The sequence below is a fragment of the Vidua macroura genome, chromosome 2, assembly GCF_024509145.1.
Source record: "Vidua macroura isolate BioBank_ID:100142 chromosome 2, ASM2450914v1, whole genome shotgun sequence".
NCBI classification, from domain to species: domain Eukaryota; kingdom Metazoa; phylum Chordata; class Aves; order Passeriformes; family Viduidae; genus Vidua; species Vidua macroura.
The window spans coordinates 13877490-13891235 of NC_071572.1; the positions used below are offsets into that span (position 1 = coordinate 13877490).

At 40.1% G+C, this 13746-nt stretch overlaps 1 long non-coding RNA gene across 4 annotated transcripts in view; it reads left to right on the plus strand.

The window, feature by feature from the left end:
* LOC128803534 (uncharacterized) overlaps positions 1-13746 on the plus strand; it is a 30490-nt gene that overhangs the window by 881 nt on the left and 15863 nt on the right. Inside the window, exons 1-2 of one of the 4 annotated variants that reach the window (XR_008435748.1) lie at positions 2764-2851; positions 9851-9991. The exons of 1 other annotated variant lie outside the window; for it this stretch is intronic. This is a non-coding gene — a long non-coding RNA (uncharacterized LOC128803534). Of the gene's footprint in view, positions 1-2763; positions 2852-9850; positions 9992-13746 lie in introns of those variants that run through there. 2 more of the 4 variants (XR_008435749.1, XR_008435747.1) reach the window with 2 other exon arrangements.

Genomic DNA, 13746 nt, shown 5'->3' on the forward strand with positions numbered 1-13746 from the left:
GAAAAAGCACCGTAGGATGTTTTCCGCCAGAAAGGGTTGCCACAAAAATTACGTTTTCCCAAGAAGTGGAAGATGGTTGAACTCACTTCTGTTTACTGAGGAAAGCCTTGTGCAAACAGCTGCCACATTCTAGCAAAATTTACAGCCTCCGAAATACCTAGCTTTCTGGAGCCTCAGAGGCTTACAGTGCTAAACTCATTGAAACAACTGCTAATGAGTTAATTACAGTGGACTCTTTAGTTAAAATTGCTGTCAGAGACTTGAATGTTTCAGATAACTCTGCTGGCAAGTGGGTTACACTGCTGGGCAGATCTTTGCCTAATTTATGACTCTTCCACAATCACATGGAACTACTGCCTGATTGTCTCCAGAATTCAGCTCTGGTTTTATCTGTTTTATAAAAATCATCTTTGGTTCTGAAGGGATTTCATATGTGCTGCAAGTGCACTGTAAACCATCGTCACAAACAGCTATTGTATGATTCTTGTCTGGAAGGTGCCTTCCTGTATGGCAGCTCTTCCTGTGAAACATAGACAGCTATCCATCGCCCATGAAATATGAGGCATTGAGAGGCTTCCAAATAAAAATGAAGCTAGTTCATATCCTCTGAGGGTCATTTGGTGCAAAATAACAAGGGTTTTGTCCTTTTGCCCAGAACAAAGCTTTGTTTTGTAAGTCAATAGTTGAACTCCTTTCTTGTGTGAGTATCCACTATCAAGTATCTTATTGATACTTAAAATGCATATTTAGAAATTATCTGTCTTGGCTTTTTATAGTTACAGAGATTTTAGTCCAGAAATGTGTTGACTCTGGCTCCTTTCTTATAAATAGCAAACATATGATCAAACCTCTTGAAACTGCAAAAATCCATTCAAAAGCCAGGTTTCAGCCTTACTTTGGATCCTTTTCCCCAGCAAAAATTGCAGCTGTGAGTGTTGAGCCCTTTGGAGACATTCTCAGACTTCCCAAACTCCTGCAGTAAAGCCTCTAGCTCTTCTGCCAGGTTTGTTTAAACATTTTCAGTTAACTTTTTGATTAAGGTCAATTAATATCTTCTTTCCACCTTGGCTCAGCAAGAATAACATCTCAATTTCTCTCCTCTCCAGTTAGGTGTACCTTTGACCTGATGGTTTAATCATTAGTCAGGGTCTTACAAGCTTTTTCATTCAAAAAAGGAATTGATACAGAGTCTGCATTTTTTTTTTTTTCCACTACAAATCTGTTATTTCAAACATCTAAAAAATTCCATTTCTCTGAATAGAGTAGAAGTCTCGTTTTGGTCATATTTCCACAACCCTTTCCAGGCTGCACTACCTCTGCAAAAGTTTCTCTCATCTTCTATCCATTTTTATGGGCTTTCATTGCCTTTATCCCATGTGTGTGTGCACAGGGCACATCTGCAGCCAGCACTACAGAGTTGCTTATAGTGTTCAATCCCTGAGCTAAACTGTCTATCTCATCTTCCTTATGACAGCTTCAGTTGGCTGTGTCTCAGCATAAGTCTGTTTTTCATATGCTGAGCTGATAAAATTCTTTTTGCCTTTGACACTTTGCTGCTGCTTAGAGAAACACCTCAGGTGATTGTGAATCAGGAAGAAGTAAATACTTGTCTACAGAAGACATTGAATTGTCCCAGTCCCAATGAATCATGTCTTCCTTGTGTGTTTAGTTATGCTTCTTCTACAATAGGCCTTCTATTATGATTTCTGTAGCAGGCTTCAGAAAACCATGTGATACCTGTTTGAAGTGCTTGAAGTGTTTCAATACAAAAACTAAACTAAAAAGGCTTGTGAAGATAAACTACATAGACTTCTGAAATAGTTCTCTAAATTGATCGTCTCTTAAACAGGTAAAAAAAAAAGTGTCGACATTTAACAACTGAAGCCTCTCCTCTGCACAATGAGAAGGGCTAGAGAATGACTTCCACATGGCTTCCAGCTGAATATTTGGACAGGTTTCCTATGTAGAAGTTTGCTAGTGTTATCTGAAAATAGCAAAAGATTAGGTAGATTAGGTATAGGAGTAAAAGAAATCCCTCAGCATAATGTCCCAGAATATTTGAAAAAGTTCCCTCCCAACCAGCTTTCTGATGTTGCCTTCACATTCCTATCTGGTTGGCTGAGTAGTTTGCAACTTCTATAAATGCTTGGACATTATGGAGGAAAAACTTTCTCTCTTTCCTGCACACTGTGCAGAAGAACAAACAGAGGACAAGTGAAAATGACCTCAAGTTGTACCAGGGGAATTTTAGATTTGACATTAGGAAAGATTTCTTCACAGTTGTCAAACACTGGAATAAGGTTCCCAGGGATGTGGTGTAGTCACCATCCCTGGAACTATGTACAAGATGTGTAGATGTGACACTTGGGGACAGGGTTTTGTGGTGGACTTGGCACTGCAAAATTAACAGTTCAACTCATTCATCTTACAGATCTTTCCCAATCTAAATGTTTCTATGATTCTATGACAAGTTTTTTATTGTCTTTTGGCACCTGGGACCAAAATGGCTGTGCCCACATACTGCAGCAGGCAGGGTGTCAGACTGAGGGTGGTGATCCTCGCTATCCACTCAGCACTTGTGAGATGTAGCTGAGTTCTGGGTTCAGTGCTGGGCTCCCCAGCACAAGAGAGACATGAATGTACTGGAGCAAGTCCAGTGAAAGGTCACAAAGGAGATTAAAGGACTGGAGCATTTTTCATCAAAGGTGGACCTGAGAGAGCTGAGACTGTACAGCCTGGAGAAGAGAAGAGTCAGGGGATTTTACCCACTGGCATGAATACCTGCTTGGGTTGGGATGAGCAAAGTCAAGATGACAGAGCCAGACTCTAGTGCCCAGTGACAGGACAAGAGGTAATTGTCACAATTTGAAACACAGGAAGTTCCACTTAAACATTTTCTCAAAGGCTGATCAAACACTGACACAGGTTGCCCAGAGAGGTTGTGAAATCTCTGTCCTCGGAGTAGCTGTTCTCCTGTGCTGCCTTCCTTCCTCAGCGGGTATAGTAAGCTCTGTTTTGTTTTGTCACTTTTGCAAAAATGACACTGCAACCCTTGTGTCAGTACCAGAGAGGATTCACCTGCAGCTGGTGTTTGTGACATTTGGTAGTTCAGTCTAGCAGCTGAAATAGCCACGCTCATGTTGAGCTGACAAGATTGAAAGGTATTTGTTTAGTGAAAAGGTCATTTCTGATATCTTTTCACTTATGTCATAAAAATAAAGCCAGCCCCTAACTAGGATGTCTTAGCTCCACCTTTGTGTGTTTTCTTCCCTGTTTTCTGTCTGTGTGTTTTTCTGTCAAAAGTCAGTTCATGAACTCAGGAGAAAGGTACATTGTTGCTTAGCTGAACTGTTCTAATTAATAATTCTGGAAAAAAAAAGTGGAGCTGCCTAAAACTGTCTCATTACCAATGTTTTACAATGTCCTGACAATTATGAAGCGGAATCCATTTTCACATTTGGTAATAGTTTTTCCACAGCCACTGCTGCTATTTGCTTGACAAACCCCAATAAATTAGCAATTTGGCAACTGCTCTGTCACCTACATGCAGTTGATCAGTAGTCTCTTATACAATGCTTTGGTGGAAGCAGCATATTGTTTATCACAGGAACCACAGTCCCCAGTGTTTCATTACTGTAGCTGTGGCTGCCTCTCCACAGTCAGTGATGCACTGTTCATCATCAGCCCAGTGCCTAAGTTGCACTCACTGCTAATTCAACTCCACTATCATCACAAATACTATTTTTTGTGATAATATTATGAGGCAGTGTCTGTAGCAGGGGCTATAAAATTGTTAAGATGGGAACTAGGAAGCTGATTTATTGCCTTGAGCTCAGGGTCATACAACAGGACTCCAAAGCAAGCCTGTGCTGGTCCAGCTTGGATTCCTACTAGGGCTGGCTGGCATCTCCCTGTGTCAGGTTTGTAATGTAAGCTCAAGCACTGGGGCTTGTTCCCAGTCTCCAGTCTTCCCTTCTCATAAAAAGAAAGATGGAAGTGTGGCAGCCCAAGGTGTTACAGTCTTCTCCAGGGCACTGTCTCTTCATCTTCGAGACAGTACATAGGTGACACCTGGCTGGTGGCCTCATGTGCCTGGTGCAGCCTCCATCAGCAGGTGCAGCTCCCATTGCAGGTGCATCTCTGCACTTTGTGCCCCAGTGCAGGGAGAGGGTTAAACATTTGCAGTTGCCCCACTTGCATTTGTGTAACACCCCTTCAAAGTGTGGAAGCTTTTAGTCCTAGTGTAATGTTCAAACATTTCAAGCCTGCCCCTGGGATAGGATCCATGCCTTTCCCAGCAGAACCTATAGGTCCAGAAGGGATACAGCACTTGTGGAAGCTGGACTGTGTGAGAACAGTTAGCCTTGCACTCCCAGCACCCTATTTTAGTATATTGTTCAGTAAATAATCACTGTGAACATAAAAGACTGCCACAATGCGATATAAGAAGATTTTCAAAGGTGAAAATGCTGCCAATTGAAATAAAGTGAGCTTCAGCTATGTAGAACTGAATCTGCAACAGGGTTTTTCTTACAGAGAATTATTTTTTCCCATCAGTCTGATAGTTTGAAATGTTCCAGATTTCATTTCAGGGAAACATTCATTAAGCAGTCATAGCTGGGTATCTGTTAGGTGGTTGGTGAAACAAAGTTTATTAACTGATCCATATCCAGAAATTTTATTAAAATCCATGAATTTAATGTAATATTGTATTTCTAAGCTACCAGATAATTCTAAGCCCAAACATTTTAATACAGGGCAAGTCTTCAAAAATCATGGTTATTCTTTTAAGTGGAAATTTCCGTAAGCATATTCAGCAGCTGCTATAAAAATAATGTGAAATTAGTAATTTATGATTTTTGGTTAGGAAAAAGAAAGAAATGTTGATCCAACCTGTATCATTTCAGGAATTACATATTTCCCAATTTTTTTTTTTACTGTTTTCAATCTTCTTTTGCTGCCTTCCTATGGTACAATGAATTATTAGCTTGAGGATATAAGAAGAATCTGGTAACATCACCTGTGCTGCTGCTGCAAATCAAAAGTCCACGAGCAACAGCAGAAACCCCCACTGAAGTGCAGGAGGACAAGGAAATTTGCTGGAATGTTGCTTTGCACTTTTGTGACCACCAGCTCCTGTACAAACCTGAGTACTGAGTATTAGCCAACTGTCCTTCGTGAAAGTCACTTAAAAGAAATTGCAAAATCTGCAGAATGAAGCGTCAACATTTAGAATTTTGAAAACTGTTAGTAAAGGGAATAAGAATGGATCTCTCTGCTTGATCAGAGCCTTTACTTGTAAATGGGTCTATTCAGCTGTTTGCTTGGATCCAGAAATGTATCTCAGTTCAAGGATTTCTTATGAACCCTCTATTAGACTTAAGAAGGGCTTTGAAAACTTATTTTTAGACAGTAAAGGACAGAAGTGATCAGCAGAATGATGGAGTCTGACCTCCTGCATAATCCTGCAGCTCCTCCACAGCAGGACATGAGCTGCTTTTTGTAATGAGATGAAGTGAAGCCAAAATTTGGAGCAGTGGTTGTTGCATCTGTTTGAGTGTCTGTGTTGGGTATATGCCTCCCTGGGTTTGGAAACCGACCCTGAAAAACTTAAGGGTAGCTAGACACATTACATTTCTCTCCTAGGATTGTATAACAAACATTTCTAAGCCTGACACACTCTGTGTGACACAGGAAAAAAAACACATTTAGTTTTATTGTAGACATTACTGTGGGTCTCAGAACAGTTGCAGTGGGTGAAGGCAGGCCTCTGGTCAGGACTGTACAAACACAGCAGGCACTGAGAAGCCTATGGTCTAAAGGCAGGCAGAGGCACAATGTTGAGATCCACAAACTAACTTTAGAATAGCTGATCAGGCACTGCTAAAGCACTGAACTGAGCTGCTGCTATTTTATATTACTGCTAAATTGAAAGAGTACTAAAACATTTCAGGAGCTGGTATAGAGACAGAAGTCTATGTAGACAGCACATTGTTAAGGGGGAAAGCAGAAAGTAAAATGATTTCCCCTTTTGTCACAACTTAGTCACAAACCTTCACTTAAGAAAGTGACCTTAGTGCGATGTCAGGTTCCAGAAGGACCTGGACTGCAGCCAGTGGCCAGAGAGAGAGATCGCAGGAAGATTTGGAAATAGTTCTGGAGGGAGTGACTGGAATTTGCTGAGGAAAGGAAATCAATCCAGACTGGCACTTACAGTGCCAGATAAACAGAGCTCCTGTATGGGAACCTCACTAAGGACCCCAAACCCAAGAGAGAAAGACACAAGAGGCAGATAACTTTCATCTCTAGAAAGGAAGGTAATTTATATTGCACATGTGCACGTATCTAGTGTAAAACAACAATGACAGTTTCTTAAGTGCATTGTGTTAAGAAGAGACCCCACAACCATGGCGATCAACAAAGGTGGATATGCCTTACGGAGGAATTCCAGATTTCAGGGTGATGGAGGCTGGGTTAGTGACTGGCAGGAATGTGTCCGGATTCTCCATTCTAGGACTGGTGGACATTCAGCCACATTCACAGGAAGAAAAGGAGACTGCTGCTCCCTGGTGCTGCCACAGAGTACAGGAGTGGGTGTAGCTCTAGCAATGGAGACAGAGCCACGCTTGGCAGCTTCTCTCATGAGGTGTCAGGAAAGAGAGCTTGTGCTTCCAGATATGCTGAGAAAAGAGCAGAGTATACAGATAATTGGTTAAATGCTTCTGTAGTCCATTTCTTAGTAGGTTAAAAAAATTGACTTCTTGCCTCCATAGATTTTACAAGTTCATTATTTTGTGGCTCATTCACATTCTGTTGTTGTACTGTGTGTATTATTGTTGTGGAATGAATAGATCTAATGGGGACTGTTTTCTTACTATCATACAGCTGTAGAAAGCAGGGGAAAAAACAACATATGAAAGTATTATAATGAACCAATTCATGCAAACTTTGTTTTTTGCACTAAAACTGAAGCAAATTCTATGCCACAGTCTGTTCTATTAAAAACATTCCTAAGGCCTCCTTATGCACCTAAGCTCAAAATTGGCATCTGACTTCCAATTACATGACAGGCCAGTTTCCTTCGGCACTATGAGGAAAGAAAGGATCTGCTCGACTCCTCTGCTGCTTTCATCTGTGACTGTGGTACTGCTTCTCTTCTTCACTCTGTGATTAATTGCTTCTTCAGTGCACCCCTCAGAAAAATAATTTTTCCTTCTCTCTCCCCTTCCATTCCCTGTTCATTTTCCAAGAGATATCCTGGAACTTCGTCCTCTATCCCTTTGTTTTTCCTTGCACAATGTTACTAAGATGGTAGATCAACAGTTATCCTTATCCTGACAACTTGCAGATATTTCTATTGCTGTCTTGTCTCCTTCTTTCCCACCTCTGATTCTTTCTTTGGGTGTCAAGTTCAAGACAGTTCACTTACTTTCTACAAACTTTTCTACTGCTTTCTTAAATGATCAAACACCACCACCATACCATCCCCATCAATCAAAGTGAAAAACAGATCCACAGATCATTCCCATCCCTCTTAAATTTGTATGCAAGACTGCCAACAGAAAAAAAAAACATAATGAAGCTGACCTCCCTATATCAGATCCAGAGTTTGTTAAATCCCTTCCATTTTCACAGATTGCATCTCAAATTTTTCCAAAGCAACAGACAACTTTGGAAGGACAATAGCTTTAACAGTCAGTATTCTTCCAAGCTCCATTTTCAGGCAGAATGAATTTAAAGCACTGGAGAAGAACCTAGCAAATATTCTCTATCAACTTTATTTTTTAATGATGTCTCCACAGTTTTACACCTTTAATATTAAAGTTGTGCTAGTAATTAAGGAATAGTGATTGTACAAATCATTTAAGTAATTGAGTTAGTGAACTGAGGTTACTCTGCAGTTAATGAGGTTAAAATTGCTGGCTCCTGTATACAGTTTTTAATCCTGTGAGTAGTCATTTTGAGGTCATTATTGCCTGTACCAGTTCCTTAAGGTAGCTTTGATGCACATATTTTGCCTTTAGATTACCTGCCCTTGACTCACAAAGTACTATTATAAGCGATGAGAAGTGTTGAGGTATTTGTGCAACTTCGGTTAGGTTTTGAATTATAGCAACACTTGAACAGGAGAATTTTTCATTGGTTAAAATGTCACTGAAAACACATTTGTACCATCAATGTGATACTTAAGAAGACATTATACTGTTGACCTGTTGTCAGCTCTTGTGGGTTGAAGCTCTTTTTTTAATAAGAGTTTTGAGAGGATGAGATATAAATCCATATTGAAGATTAAATTGGTGGTTCAGCTATGGCCTTCCAACAGTGATTTCCTCTCCCTGACCTGCTTTTAAAATCTTGTTATTTCAAATAATCTAAATTGAAATTCACTCAATAGCTTTTTTAAAGAGTAAATAAAGGGCCACGTCAGAGAGGAGAAATTTAAGCAAGGAAGTCATGTCACTCATCCAGCCTGTAAAGCATTTTCCACAAAAGCAACTGCAATGTATGGAGCAATGGAGACAGCAGGGAAAGCACCCCTTGCCTCTGGAGTAGCAGTGGCAGAGCCTGGAACATGATTCCACACCCCTCCCAGGGGTTTGGCCTTCTGCACTCAAGGCCAGGTCTCTGATCAGAAAGAGATATTTGAAAAGCCTTTTTTGCCTTGGGGCTTTTTTGCCCAAAAGCTGGAAGAAGGCTTCCCATGGCAGAGGCCTCCAACAGCTGCTTGGGAATGAGATTGGTTCCTGCTGGGGACACTCTGCAGTGGATGTTGCAGCCTGTTGCTTGTGCCTGTTCACACACTAGATCCTGGCCCTGAATTGGGGACTGATTTCTTGACCTCGGGTCTGGTGCCTTATTATTTATTTAGGATTGTTCAGCCTGGAGGATACGGGGGGACCTTATAGCAGCCTTCCAGTACCTAAAGGGAACTTAGAAAAAAAGAGGGAGAGAAATGTTTTACATGGGCACCTGCTCATAAGATAAGGGGTAATGGTTTTAAAATGAAGAATGGTCAATTTAGATTAGATATAAGGAAGGTGTTTTTTATAATGAGAGTGACAAAACACTGAAAGAGATTGCCCAGAGATTCTCCATCCATGGAAATATTAATGTGTCAGCTTGCAGGTGGGTTGGACTTGATGATTTTTAAAAGTTCCATTCCAACTCAAAGTATTATATGATCCTGTGATTATGGACTTGCCTGCTCTGGGATCTTACCTCGCACAGTGTGATGAGACAGCTCTTGCTGCTCATACCATTGCCTTTGCCAGCTTTGTCACCATGCTTGGCTTGCAGCTTCCTCTTCCTCATGGAACAGCTCCCTCTTGCTCCTTCCTGACATAGCAGGACTAGAGAGCATCATAGTACATCCAGATAGGATGCAATTATGGCAGCACTTCCCTCCAAATCCCTGTGAGTGAGGCTGACAACACAGTTTGCATCCTCTGAGGGCAGCTCATTGAAAATGCTATTATCGAGTCTGAAAAGTAGAGGAAGAAAATCAGAGACCCTGTGCTTTGAAAAATTTTGCAAAGACCAAAGAAAAAACTACTTGTGGCTTGCTCAGGCATTCCTTGGCTTTTGCTTGCTGGCTTCAATTAGTGGGTGATTTGTCAGGATGTTCTGTAAACCAAAAATCTAAGTAGCTTAAAAAAAAAAAACCTTACAAAAATAAAAGATATATCCATAGGCCCACCTCAGAAAATCACAGAGTCCTCAGTGGTGGAGGGAAGGATAATTCTACACTTGTGTGGCTTCTTAAATGCTTTGCCTGCTCAGTCATCAGAAGTTACTTGCTGCTTTAGGTATGCAGGAGCTATGTAAAACTTTGGTAACTGCTTGTCCACAGAATGTTTGGAAGACAGTGTGGCCTACTTCACCCTGCCAAGAAACCTGTAACTTCTGCTCACAAGAGCTCTGTGTGTTCATTCCTTTCCTCCGTGTGATATGTGAAGAGGGACTGGAGAATAGGAGGGATCAGAAATTAAAGGTATCTGTCTTTTACACTTTTACATTTACAACAGTATATGATGATGACACACTGGCAAAACCAGCTAAATTTCAAGCATGGCACTGAAGTACCATGAGTGCCAAAAGAAAACTGACTGTCAAGCATTAGTGAAATGTGTTGTAAGTGGATGTCATGGGTCATGTACCCCTCAGTCACACTCCCCATTTACTGCAAAAATGACTGGTACCCTCTCTTGCATTTTTAAACTATTTTTTGTATTCTAGTAATGGTTCATGGGAGATATTGCCATGGCTCAGTGCCTTAAATAGTAGCCATAAAAAAGGACATGCAAAGATTGAATCTTTGCTGGGAGATAAAAATCATGATCCATCAAATTAGAAATGTGCTGGCAAAACATCTTGTTTTCTTGGTGTATGTGATAAGGCCATAGGCAGTCGCTTAATAATAACAACATAAGAGCATGAAAACTGTTGAAGATGTACCCTAGTGTTGTTTTGGCTGAGAAATATGGCTCTTGCTTTCAAGTGTATCCTTCCCTCATTAGAGATAAATCTTTTTTCTCCAGAGAGATAAATGTACATGCATCTTTGTATGCACATTTGCATGACATACAGCATCTTTGCTGTAGAAAGTTAGGAGATTTTCTTTCCAATGTAGTACAACATTTATTGCAGCATCTCCTTTTCTGGCATGTTTTTCAGTGATTATTGTAAGGGTTTTGTGAAATGGTACATCAAATGAAAGCCATGTTGCCTGTGCTGTCCCTCTCCCTGCAAGCTAATCAACGTAGGCTGGAAAAAGTCAAAGGCCTTAAACAATCAAAATGTAAATAACTGAGGCTGTCCAGAATAGTTGCCGTACATGCTAAGCACCAGGAGCAGGTATTGCTGTTTGAATATCTAAGTTGCCTTAGCAGGCATTTAAAGGCCATTAAAGGCACTCTATCAAGCCTCTGAATGTTTGTAGGTTGGTTTAGTGTTTTCTTTTTTATTATTTTTAATTTTTTTTTTGTAATTAATGGTTTTCTATCTTCTTAACATGTATTAGAATTAAAAGGTGTGTGTGTGTGTATGTGTATATATATATATAGCTTAAAAACACAGGTTATTTTACACTATTACCTGGTGAATCTTACTGAAGTGAATATAGCTATGCTCCTCTACCACAGGCAAGAAGCTGGAGAAAGCAGCTTGATCTTGAAAAATATTTTTTTTTTCTATGTAAAAATATGAACATTAGAAGATACCGTTTCTTTCCTACTTTTGCTAAACGACCTTTCATGTTCAGACTTAATCTATTGACTGCTATGCTTAAAAGAAATGGTACTAAAATACACATGAAGCTGGTTGCATAAGCGAGTTCTGCTTTCATGCTACAGACATTAGTCTTTCCTGTGGGTTGCTCAATTCTCTTCATAGATTTATAAAGCTCTATGGAGATAATTTCTTCACAGTGTGAAGATACTGATGAGCACAGTCAGCTTTATTCTTCAAGTCACGAGGGTCAAGAGTAGCAGTGCAGTACCAATCAGCCCTTCTTAATCTTCATCCATCACAAATGGCAGTGTTCTGCTCACCAATACATGGTCAAGGAATCTTGTTGCCAATAAAAGTTCCCATTAAAAGTGCCCTACTTCAGAGAGCACACGGAACCACAGGAAATAAGTTTTTCACCATGAGAGTGACCAAGCACTGGCACACATTGCTCAGAAGGTTGTTGAGTCTCCATCTGTGTATCCTTGGAAATAATCTAAAGTCATCTGGACAAGTTCCTTGGCAGTCAGCCCTGGGTGGCCCTGCTTGAGCAGAGAAGATTGGAGAAGATAACCCCAAGAGGTCCCTTTGTACCTCAGCAGTTCTGTGATTCTGTGGTTCTGTAACATTGGGGGAAAAAAAAGGCTTTTTATGTGTTTTTATTTCACTTCAAAGTGAAATTTGGAAATGTGTGGGTGTGTGTGTGGAAGTGGAATGTCAGCATCATTGTTTGCTGGGTTTTAGAAAGGAAGGCAGAGAATTTGCTTGGCCATGTATAGTGATATTTAGTTTTCAGATTATGAAGAGAAATATTTAAATTCTGGTTGGCATGGTCAGCATAAAGACAATAGGGTGGATTGGTAGGCCAGAAGTGATTCAGGCCTCTGCAGAGTAGAAGCCCATGGGGCAGTGAGCTGAGTCCCTCTGAAAGGGTCACTGAGTACAGCAGGAGCAGAGGTCCCTGCACCATTCACAGTCCTGTGTTTGAATTACCAGCTGAGTCCCAATCAAAGCATCTCATTAAACCTAGAGAGCATGCAGACTGGAAAATGTATCTACTCAAAGTGCAATTTAGCTAAAATAGGGAGGGTAATGGGAAGGATCTTGTAAAAATATATAAATACCCATAATATTTGAGTAGTCAAAGGACTGTATTTTTACCTTTTAAGACATACTTCAACTTTTGCAGCAAACTGTACTCTATGCATTACTTGGACAAAGATTTGATCAAACAGATGGATTTGCTTGCTACTGATGTGAGCAACAAGTGAAAATGTCTTTTCTTGTGATGAGCTCACAATCTTTTATTGAGTATTTTGATAGAAATCCATAATTATTACGTGTTGGGTAACTTCTGGTTATCCAGAATCCTGTACCTCCTGGTTCTATCTATTTATCAGCCTCATTCCCTTACATGCATCCAGCATGAAAATGGTCATTTCCAAGTATGCAACACTGTTATGTGCAAGCATTGAAAATTAGGAGAAAATATCTCCCATTCCATATAACTCCAAAGAATTCTACCTAATATGAAATGCTTAAAATCGAACTCATTAGACCATGGACTTCAGAAATATATATGGTAGCCTACTAATAAATCTGACTTCTGCATGCACAAAATACAGGGAGAAGACTTCCCTGTGAATTCAGGGAGAGCATTGCTTTTGGGATGACTGAAAGTTCAGATTCAGTGCCATGTATTAGACACAGTGAGATGAGTTCTGCATATATTTCTTTTATTGTTTGTATGTTCTGACTGAGAGGATTGTGGCTTACACTGCCATTTTCCTATTGCAGCAGGAGATAGTGAGAAATAAATCTGCATTTCATTATCCATCACCGAACAAGCTACCAATCTAATGGTTTGCCTTTACAAAAGTGTACAGGTTTTACTTTTTTGTCTCTTTTCTGAGTGGTACTGATTTCGCTATGAAGAGATACCTTCAGCTGCCTGAGGAATAAACTGCAGCAGAAGAGAAAACTGTTGATGTTTCCCTCCACAATCAAGGAGGTGATTTCTGCATTAAAACTCTTATCTATTATGCTGTGCTAATTATATTACAAGATCTTGAATGGTACTCTTGGGTTTTTTTGTTTTCCATTGATAAGTAATCTTAGTGCTAAAAGCCCTATCATAATACCATGTTTCTTCAGTGACGGCATGCTGACATCGAGTGCCAGCAATGCAAACAATTAATATGAGACTGGGCAACTAATCTTTAGGATATGTAAAAAGGCTCTTTGTGAGTCATACATGAAGCCTTTCCATAGGCTGAATGCTGTTACCCTGTGAAATAGTCTATGTATGAAGGGAACACATCCTGTGAGTCTGATTTAATATCACACCATTGTTGTGAGTGGTTGTTAGATTGGACCTTATCCATCTAAATGCAGTGTATGGAATGAAAAGTCTCACTGTTACAGTCCTTGAAGAAGGCAGGTGTGAAATCAAGAACCCAAGTATGGAAAAATAATTACTTGCAGAGGAGAGGAAACATATTTGTTGACTGAGATTTACCC